Source organism: Balaenoptera musculus, chromosome 4, assembly GCF_009873245.2.
Source record: "Balaenoptera musculus isolate JJ_BM4_2016_0621 chromosome 4, mBalMus1.pri.v3, whole genome shotgun sequence".
Lineage (NCBI taxonomy): Eukaryota > Metazoa > Chordata > Mammalia > Artiodactyla > Balaenopteridae > Balaenoptera > Balaenoptera musculus.
Window position 1 is genome coordinate 43,327,511 of NC_045788.1, and position 11,883 is coordinate 43,339,393.

Below are 11,883 nucleotides of genomic sequence, written 5' to 3' on the forward strand. Positions count from 1 at the left end.
CTTCAAGGTTGTCCATTTTATTGGCATAGAGTTGTTTGTAGTAATGTCTCATGATCCTTTGTATTTCTGCAGTGTCAGTTGTTACTTCTCCTTTTTCATTATTAATTCTATTGATTTCAGTCTTCTCCCTTTTTTTTTTTTTTTGGATGAGTCTGGCTAATGGTTTATCAATTTTGCTTATCTTCTCAAAGAGCCAGCTTTTAGTTTTATTGATCTTTGCTACTGTTTCCTTCATTTCTTTTTCATTTATTTCTGATCTGATCTTTATGATTTCTTTTCTTCTGCTAACTTTGGGGTGTTTTTGTTCTCCTTTCTCTAATTGCTTTACGTGCAAGGTTAGGTTGTTTGAGATGTTTCCTGTTTCTTAAGGTAGGATTGTATTGCTATAAACTTCCTCTTAGAACTGCTCTTGGTGCATCCCATAGGTTTTGGGTCGTCATGTTTTCATTGTCATTTATTTCTAGGGATTTTTTGATTTCCTCTCTGATTTCTTCAGTGATATCTTGGTTATTAAGTAGTGTATTGTTTCACCTCCATGTGTTTGTATTTTTTACAGAGTTTTTTCCTGTAATTGATATATAGTCTCATAGCGTTGTGGTCAGAAAGGATATTTGGTATGATTTCAATTTTCTTAAATTTACCAAGGCTTGATTTGTGACCCAAGACATGATCTATCCTGGATAATGTTCCATGAGGACTTGAGAAGAAGGTGTATTCTGTTGTTTTTGGATGGAATGTCCTATAAATATCAATTAAGTCCATCTTGTTTAATGCGTCATTTAAAGCTTGGGTTTCCTTATTTATTTTCATTTTGGATGACCTGTCCACTGGTGAAAGTGGGGTGATAAAGTCCCCTACTACGATTGTGTTACTGTCGATTTCCCTTTTATTGCTGGTAGCAATTGCCTTATGTATTGTGGTGCTCCTATATTGGGTGCATAAATATTTACAATTTTTATATCTTCTTCTTGGATTGATCCCTTGATCATTATGTAGTGTTCTTTGTCTCTTGTAATAGTCTTTATTTTAAAGTCTATTTTGTCTGATATGAGAATTGCTACTCCAGCTTTCTTTTGATTTCCATTTGTATGGAATATCTTTTTCCATCCTCTGACTTTCAGTCTGTATGTGTCCCTATGTCTGAAGTGGGTCCCTTGTAGACAGCATATGTATGGGTCTTGTTTTCATATTCATTCAGCCAGTCTATGTCTTCTGGTTGGAGTATTTAATCCATTTACATTTAAGGTAGTTATCAGTATGTATGTTCCTATTAACATTTTCTTAATTGTTTTGAGTTTGTTTTTGTAACTCTTTTCCTCCTTTTGTGTTTCCTGCCTAGAGAAGTTCCTTTAGCATTTGTTGTATAGCTGGTTGGGTGGTGCTGAATTCTCTTAGCTTTCGCTTGTCTGTAAAGGCTTTAATTTCTCCATTGAATCTGAATGAGATCCTTGAGGGTAATCTTGGTTGTAGGTTTTTCCCTTTCATCGCTTTAAATATGTCCTGCCACTCCCTTCTGGCTTGCAGAGTTTCTGCTGAAAGATCAGCTGTTAACCTTATGGGGATTCCCTTGTATGTTAAATGCTGCTTTTCCCTTGCTTCTTTTAATATTTTTTCTTTGTATTTAATTTTTGATAATTTGATTAGTATGTGTCTTGGCGTGTTTCTCCTTGGATTTATCCTGTATGGGACTCTCTGCAAATCCTGGACTTTATTGACTATTTCCTGGCCCATATTAGGGAAGTTTTCAACTATAATCTCTTCAAAATATTTTCTCAGTCCCTTTTTTTTCCCTCTTCTTCTTCCTATAATTCGAATGTTGGTGCGTTTAATGTTGTCCTAGAGGTCTCTGAGATTGTCCTCAATTCTTTTCATTATTTTTTCTTTATTCTGCTCTGTGGTAGTTATTTCCACTCTTTTATCTTCCAGGTCATTTATCCATTCTTCTGCATCAGTTATTCTGCTATTGATTCCTTTTAGAGAATTTTTAATTTCATTTATTGTGTTGTTCATCACTGTTTGTTTGCTCTTTAGTTCTTCTAGGTCCTCATTAAACGTTTCTTGTATTTTCTCCATTCTATTTCCAAGATTTTGGATCATCTTTGCTACCATTACCCTGAGTTCTTTTTCAGGTAGACTGCCTATTTCCTCTTCATTTGTTGGTCTGGTGGGTTTTTACCTTGCTCCTTCATCTGCTGTGTGTTTCTCTGTCTTCTCATTTTGCTTTACTTACTGTGTTTGGGGTGTCCTTTTCACAGGCTGCAGGTTCACAGTTCCCATTGTTTTTGGTGTCTGCTTCCAGTGGGTAAGGTTGGTTCAGTGGGTTGTGTAGGCTTCCTGGTCGAGGGGTCTAGTGCCTGTATTCTGGTGGATGAAGCTGGATATTGTCTTTCTGGTGGGCAGGACCACATCCGGTGGTGTGTTTTGGGGTTTCTATTAACTTATTATAATTTTAGGCAGCCTCTCTTATAATGTGTGTCTGTGTTCCTGTCTTGCTAGTTGTTTGGCATAGGGTGTCCAGCACTGTAGCTTGCTGGTCATTGAGTTGAGCTGGGTCTTAGTGTTGAGATGGAGATCTCTAGGAGAGCTTTCCCCGTTTGATATTACGTGGGGCCAGGAGGTCTCTGGTGGACCAATATCCTGAACTCGGCTCTCCTACCTCAAAGGGTCAGGCCTGACACTCGGCCAGAGCACCAAGACCCTGTCAGCCACAAGACTCAGAAGAAAAGGGAGAAAACAAAAGAAAGGAAGAAAAAATAAAATAAAATAAAATAATTAAAATAGAAAAAAATTATTAAAAATAAAAAATAAAAAGTAATTTAAAAAAGAGAGAAAGAAGAGAGCAACCAAACCACCAATGAAAACAAGTGCTAAAAACTATACTAAAAAAGAAAAAACAAAAACAAAAAATAGACAGTCAGAACCCTAGGATAAATGGCAAAAGCAAAGCTATACAGACAAAATCACACAAAGAAGCATACACATACACACTCACAAAAAGAGAAAAAAGAAAAATATATATATATAAAAAAGGAAGAGAGTAACCAAATCAATAAACCAGTCTATCAATGATAATAAGCTCTAAATACTAAACTAAGATAAACATAAAACCAGAAACAAATTAGATGCAGAAAGCAAACCCCAAGTCTACATTTGCTCCCCAACTCCACCGCCTCAATTTTGGGATGATTCATTATCTATTCAGGTATTCCACAGATGCAGGGTAAATCAAGTTTATTGTGGAGATTTAATCCATTGCTCCTGAGGCTGCTGGGAGAGATTTCCTTTTCTCTTCTTTGTTCGCACAGCTCCTGGGGTTCAGCTTTGGATTTGGGCCCACCTCTGCATGTAGGCCATCTGAGGGCATCTTTTGGGAAGTCTGAGGTCTTCTGCCAGTGTTCAGTAGGTGTTCTGTAGGAGTTGTTCCACATGTAGATGTAGTTTTGATGTGTTTGTTGGAAGGAAGGTGATCTCCACATCTTATTCCTCCACCATCTTGAAGGTGCCCCCTCAATAATTTAATTTTAAATGTTTCTACTAGCTGATCGACAATTATTTTCTGGAAGAGATGAGAAATTACTGCTAAGCTTGCTTCTGAACAATATGACAGACGTTTTCTATGGCATTTGAAGGCTTTAGCTGTAAGGTGAAAGTAAACATACTTAACACTGTATTTTTGAAAGTTATTATATAAATCATTTTACTCTGTGTTAAATTTGAGAACCTAATACTTGATAAAAATTTAAGCAAGAAATACTTATCATGCAAAATTTCCTTTTTCATAAAGTCAGATCTTTCTGAATTTGATAATTTACCTTTCCATAAGCTCCTAAATGAGATTTACTCAAATACATCAATATTTTTTCTGAATAATGGGAAAAGGTAATGAAGCACAATTTGATACCTAATCAAACAATACATTATCTTTTTTAAAAGGGCTAAATACTGTGCCCAACTCATAACTAACTCATTTACTGTCCTAATTTTATGGGTTATTAGCTTACTGCCCTAATTTTATGGATTAGGCATGATTTTTGGTATCTTATCAAGACTCAGATATTAAGAGAGATAGAGAAAGATTAAGATTGCCTGATGTTTCCAATATTATTTTATTCCTTGTTATTCTCTGTGTTCATTCATGGCAATGACTTAAGACAGTAATGAGCATGTTTCTGAAAAATTAGGATTCCAGTTTATTTCATAGCAAACTTCCATTTATGCCTATTTCTCTACATTAGAAAAAATCTGATGTCTATTAACCTCATCATTTTATTATATTTCATTAACTATTTTGCACAGGTCCACCCCAATTTAGTGATCTACAACTTTTACAGAGAAAAGTAAGTAAAATAAAATTGTAATAATAAACTAAACGGCACTGTAGCATCTGTCCTTTTTTATGTAGAGTGGTATTTGGGTGGCTCTGTAATTGCAGTACGGGTCCTATGTAACCCAGAGTGAAGTGGGTATTTTTGATAAAATGGTTTCCTTTTTTATCTCTTTCTTTTCTTATATCCTCTTCTTTTTCCTTCCTTCCTCCTTCTCTTCTTCTCTCCTTCTAACAAGAGGTCTTTTCAGAACTTTCTAAGCATGTCAGATGCTGCTACATTGTCAACCTGTACACAATGTCAAACAAGTAACCTAAATTCAAAATTTAGCTGATATCCATTCTCAGAAAAACATTCAGAAATATTCAGACTTGCCTAGACTTAAACACAATTAGAGCCAGCAACGTCCTACCTTTCAGTTATAGGACTGACATCCACCTAAGTCTAGTTGACAAACAGAGCTTGTATATTTATTTTCCCCCTAATTGAACATTATTCAAATTCTCTGAAGATGATTAGCTGCAAAACTTATATATGTCTCATATAACAGTCAATACTAGAAATCTAGAATTTTATTAATTTATTTTGACATTCAAGGAAAGGTGATTTTTCTCCACGGCCAATCACCACAGTAAAATAAAATAATATCTGTGTTATTTTGAAGGAAGGGAAATTACACTCACTTCAAGTGAAAGATAATGTCCCGCTGTCCTCATTTATCATATGTTTGTACATTTCTTATTTATTCATCAATAATCAAGGTTTTTATGTAAGTTCAAAACTGGATGATGTCTTCACATCCTCATACATATGCATGCTCTTGCTTTGACCTCTCCCATAGAACACTTACTTAAGAAAAGTGTCTACCTTCCTTTCTTATCAGAAAGCTATGTGGGAGAACTAAAATACACAAATAGTAGAGTTTATGCAAAAAACAGATGTGAAAGACAATTAGACCTATGTTTTAATTTTTTCAGCTATGCCAGTTATCAGAAATGTTATAACTTACTTACAGTGTCTTTTACTTGCTCTTTCCTAAAGGGTGGTATCAATATAAATTTTACATGATTGTTGAGAGAAACAAATGTAATGACATCTGAAAATGTCTGGTACAGAGTGAAGGTTCAAGAAATATTAATATTCTGCACATCTTCCTCTTTTAGGATGCAAGTGGTGTGGTCATTACCTTCAACAGTAAGAAAAAAATGGAGTTCTTCAAAACTATGTCCTCATTACTGAATTTTCTCTCTCTTTATATCTGAGAAGAGGAAGGGTTTTCAGTGTCCTGCAGAGAAGCCAAGTTACCTTTCTTCTCCTCCTCCAGCTCATCCTCATCATCTTCTTTCTTCTTTATTATTTTGAATATATATGAGCTATGCACTTAGTTTTTGATTTATATATACCCACTTCTCCTGGATCCTGGTAACTACCCATATCAAGAAAATAGAAGCGATGTTTTCCAACACAACTCAATGGATGCAGCACTCTATTAGCATAAGTTACAGAAGAAATTTTATTAGGAGGTTAATATCAGTGCAAAATGATCAGATTATTATTTGGATGCTTTATCCTTAGACTAGACTTCCTAAAGTCTTCCTTTCCAGTCTTACTAAGGTCCAAATGACAATCCCTCTTGTGCTGTGAACTAAGAAGGCAAATCTTGTAGGTTGGGCCATTAATATTAACAAAGGAGAAAGAAAATATAAAAGAGGGTGTCCAGGGGTAGTGGCTGCTACTTCCAGTTTTAGAAAGTGGCCAGAAAGCACATTCGAAGAGCCAAGGACCAAGGCCTCACATCTGCAGACAGAGTTAGGGGAACAAGTTGAACTGGTTGGAAAAGCCAAGTCCCCAAATTTTAATATTTGAATATTTAACAGGTGAAATAAGACACATAATCCTGAAGATAAGGAGATAGAAAACCTGAGTAAAATAATTAGAAAAATCATTTGGGGAACAGAAAAAAAGGATACTGCCTCTTGTCCAATCTCATTTATCCATACAAACAGCCTATACATTAGTGATTATTATAATTATCATCCTTCAAATTAGAAAACTGACTTTTAGAAAGTTCCATAACCTCTCTTAAGAATCCTTGCTTATAAATATTAGAGCCCAGATTTTAAATCAAGGCTTTTTAACAGCAAAGGTCAAGCTTTTGTATGTATAATTTTTTTAATATACTAAGAACACAACATGAGATCTACTCTTTTAACAGATTAAGTGTATAGTATTGTTAACTATAGGCAAAAATTTATACAGCAAATCTCTATAACTTATTCATCTTGCATGAATGAAACTTTATACCCATTCATTACCAATTTCCTATTTCTCCATTCTCTTTGTTCCTAGCAACCACTGTTCTGCTCTCTGCTTCTGTAAGTTTGACTATTTTAGATACCTTACTTAAGTGGAGTCATGCAATATTTGTCCTTCAGTGACTGGCTTATTTCACTTAGCATGATATCCTCAAAGTTCATCAGTGCTATTGCATATTGTGGGATTTCTTTCTATTTTAAGGCTACATATTATTCCATTTTATGTAAGTACCACATTTTCTTTATTCATTCATTTGTTGATGGACACTTAGGTTATTTCCATGTCTCAGCTATCATGAATAGTTCTGAAATAAACATGGGAATGCTAATATCTCTTTAAGATCCTGATTTCAATTCTTTTGGATAAATACCCAGAAGTGGGATGGCTGGATCACATGGTAGTTCTATTTTTAATATTTTGAGGAACCTCTATACCATTTCCCATAGTGGCTGCACCATTTTGCATTCCCACCAACAATGTACAAAGTTCCAATTTCTCCATATCTTCACCAATGCTTCGTGTCTTTTGCTTTTTTTTCCTTTGGTAAGAGCCATCATATCAAGTGTGATGTGACAGCTCACTGTGGTTTTGATTTGCATTTCTCTCATGTAAGTGATGTTGAGCAACTTTCCATATAATTACTGGCTATTTCTATGTCTTCTTTAGAGAAATGTCTATTCATATCTTTAGCTCATTTTTTAATTAGGTTGTTAGTTTTTGGGGTTTTTTTTTTTTTGTATTTAATTGTAGGAGTTTCTTATATATTGGGTGGGCCAAAAAGTGCCTTCAGTTTTTTAAGTAAAAATAAAAGACACATTTTTCATTTTCACAAAGAACTTTATTGAACAATGTATTCACCCTTTTGTTCCACTACCTTCTGCCATTTTCCAGGCAACTTCATAATTCTATCTTCCCAAAACTTTTTATCTTTTTGAGCAAAGAACTGTTCCAGGTGCCTTTTACAGTCTTCCAGGGAACTGAAAATTTTTCCATTAAGAGAATTTTGTAAAGACCGAAATAAATGGAAATCCAAAGGTGCAATGTCTGGTGAATATGGCGAATGAATCAGAACTTCCCAGACAAGCTCTAAGAGTTTTTGCCTGGTCATCAAAGAATCATGCAGTCTTGTGTTATCCAGATGAAAGATTATGCGTTTTCTGTTGACTAATTCTGGATGCTTTTCAGCGAGTGCTGCTTTCAGTTGGTCTAATTGGGAGCAGTACTTGTTGGAATTAATCGTTTGGTTTTCTGGAACAACTTCATAATAGAGGATTCCCTTCCAATCCCACAATATACACAACATCACCTTCTTTGGATGAAGACCGGCCTTTGGTGTGGTTGTTGGTGGTTTATTTCGCTTGCCCCATGATCTCTTCCATTCCACATTGTTATACAGTATCCACTTTTCATCACCCATCACAATTTGTTTTAAAAACTGAATGTTTTCATTACATTTCAGTAGAGAATGGCATGTGGAAATATGGTCAAGAAGGCTTTTATTGCTTAACTTATGTGGAACCCAAACATCAAAGCAATTCACATAACCAAGCAGGTGCAAATGATTTTCAATGCTTGATTTGGATATTTTGAGTATGTCGGCTATTTCCCACTTGGTATAACATTGATTGTTCTCAATTATTGTTTTGATTTGATTGCTATCAATATCAACTGGCCTACCCGATCATGGAGCATCGTCCAGTGAGAAATATCCAGCACGAAACTTAGCAAACCACTTCTGACATGTTCGATCAGTCACAGCACCTTCTCCATACACTGCACAAATCTTTTTGTGCGTTTCAGTTGAGTTTTTACCTTTCTTGAAATAATAAAGCATAACATGCAGAAAACATTGTTTTCTTCCATCTTCAACATTAAAATGGCTACACAAAAATTCACCAATTTTGATGTTTTTTAAATGCACGCTGATATGACAGCTGTCACATACAATCTAACAAAATTGTTTCCAATGAAGTTAAAGACAACTAAGTGCTATTAGAGCCATCTTATGGAAAAAAAGGAACGAACCTTCTGGGCCACCCAATATTTTGTAAAGTAACCCCTTACTGATATAAGGTTTGCAAATATCTTCTCCTCTGTAGGTTGCCTTTTCACTCTGTTGATTCTTTTTCTTTGTTGTGCAGCTTTTATTAATTTGATACAGTCTCACTTGTTTATTTTTGATTTTGTGGCTTGTGCTTTTTGGTATTGTATCTATGAAATAATTGCCAAGACCAATGTCATGAAGGATTTTTCCCTGTTTTCCTTCAGGAGTTTTACAGTTTGGAATCTTATGTTTAAGTCTTTAATTCATTTTTGAGTTGATTTTTGTGTATGGTGTAAGATAAGGGACTAATTTCATCCTTTTGCACGTAGATACCCAATTTTATCTTCACCGTTTGTTGAAAAGACTATCTTCATTGTGTAGTCTTGGCATCCTTATGGAAAATCAGTTGACTGCATATGTATGGATTTATTTCTGGGCTCTTTAGTCTGTTCCATTGGTCTATATGTCTGTCTTTATGTCAATACTATTCCATTTTTATTACTGCAGCTTTGTAATAATATATTTTGAAATCATGAAGTGTGATGCCTTCAGCTTTGTTCTTCCTTCTCAAGATTGTTTTGGCTATCTGTGGTCTTTTGTAATTACATATGAATTTTAGAATTGGACAGGCTTTTAATCACTAAGTTGCATTTTCTTTAAGGTTCAAGTCATGGAATCTGTGTGGTTGTAGCAGTAAGCATAGAATGATCAGGCTAAGTGTCTGATGCTATTGCACTAAAGGTTTTTGGTTGAACATAGATAAGAATATCTAGTTTAGAAATACAATATAGAATTTGGTGATCATTTTATGGTAATGTAAATTTTGCAAATTCTTTCTGTAGGTTTTTGCTTATTGTTTTCTTTTTGTGAATATAGTCCTACCCTTATACTTCTTTCTGCACACATGTCTATATCATTTACAGAAGCTTAACATTTTCTTTTCTATTTGACAAATATAAAATATAATCATATACATTTGATATCAATGATTTTCAAAATATTAGAAATAATACAAGTATGTAGATTGGGATCTCATGTCCATTCTTATTATTGTTACTAATCTCTCTTCACTTTTTTCCTTTCCTTGAATTCTTCTTTCCTCACCCTCTCTCTCCTTCTCCTTGCCCTGTTTCCTTCTCTCTCTCTCTCTTCTTTTTCCTTCTGGATCAAGGTGAGGGAAGGATTCAGTAGTGCTGATATATTATAAAGCATTCTTTTCTAAGTGTGAGTCTGTGTATCTCTAATGTGTGAGTATATCCATATATTTTCTTTTTTAGAGCCTGCATATCAAATGCCTTCTTGAAAAACTAAAGTAAGTACTTGAACTGAAGTAATTATTTTCCTTCATCATAGAGAAAAGAAAGAAGCCTACAAATAACTTTTTCTTTATTTTCTGGTAGCCTGCCACAGATGAAGTTTACACTAATTAGAAACCGTCTGGAGGCATGAGAACAGATTGAGCCTTCGGCTGGAAGTGCTTCCTGACAGGTGGTTCACCACAAAGCAACATTACAATTACCTAACATACTGTTTGATTTGTGTAAACCTCATTACTACTCACATTATTTAATGAACTATGAGCATTCCTTCAGCTCCCTGCAGATTGCAGTGCTCCATTTCCATTTCAATTCAGGAATGAAGATTGCATGGTTTAAACCCATTTGCTTTTTTAAGGCAAATATTGCCTTGAATTTATAATTCTGAATTTGAATAGAAGTTTTAAAACATCTACCTAAAACCAATAATGAAACATGCAGGCAAAGTTTGTTCATAATATTAATAATATTAAGATTTAACCTCTTGGGTTATATTTCCCCCATGAATAAAAGAGAAAAGCTGATTTTTCCAAATATGTAAGAATGTATATGTTCAGTATGTGTTCCCATATGTAGTGAGGTGCAAAATTAAAGCAATTATCCAGATAATTCAAGCCTCAAACCACAAAACTGCCTCAATTCTTAAGTTTTCTGTGTACATTCCATTTGAATAAAACCAAAATGTTGTATTTTCTTCTAAAAACGTATAATTTTTTTTATATCTACCTTAGCCTAAGATCTCATGTTCTAATATCTCATGAATTTTTTGTTCTGAAAACAGAACAATAGGTTATTTACAGTTTCCCAGAGAAGTGATTCTGGCTAAAAGAATCTGATAACAATAGATATAGTTTTCTATAATTTATTCTATCAAAATTGTTTTTCCTAGGTTGCCTATATGTGCCTAGCATTGTGTTACATCCTCATAATAAACAAACTCAAGATTTTTTATTGGCTGGAGCTAAAGTTCAATCAGTTTTCAAGCTGAACAAAATTTCACCTCAACACACTTTTCAGGTCTTTATCACTATTACCTACTTCCAGAAGTTTCTATTCCTATCAAATGGTTTAATGTCCCCTAGACACTCCCCTATTCTAGCAATGCCCTCCTAAAGGCATCCTCTATTTTTCTCCTCCCATGCTTACTCATCAGCAAGGAAGCAACTGAGTCCAGTTCTGCCTGACTTCAAGAACTGACCCTTCAACACTGTCTATCTGACCTTCCGGACCCAGCAAAAATACTCTCTATAAGTCCTGATGACCTAATCATGCTGCAGTTACCAACTACCCACCCCAAACCCATGACATAACAATACAAAAGTTGCTCACTTGTGGTTCATTTCCAATGTCAGTTTCTAGACAATCTGTTCATTCATTGGAGACACTCAGAAATACAGTCAAATGGAAGCTTCCTCTACACCTGTATTTCCATTATCACAGGGATGGGATAATTAGAATGTGATGAATCATGCAATAACTCTGTGGTAGATTAAAAATAATTGAGATTTTTATTCCTACGTTTTTATTAAGTCATGGAGTTTAATTCCTGTCCTGTAAATCTGGCCTTGCTTTAGTGACTTGTCTGATACATAGAACATGGTAAAAGTGACAATGTGTGAGTTCCAAGTCTAAGTTAAAAGATGTCCTGAAGCTTTATGTTTTAGGTAGCTCTGAGGTATCACCCTTTCAGCCATCCCTACCAAGGAGCCAGACATGTAAATGAAGCCATTTTGCAGAACAGACCAGACCTGGCACCACCAACTGAAAATTACTAACTGATCTCAGTCAACTCCACATGGAGAAGAATCTACCAGCTTATCCCCGTTTGAATTCCTAACCTAGAAATTGGGAGTTATAATAAAATGTGTGAAGGTGCTACATT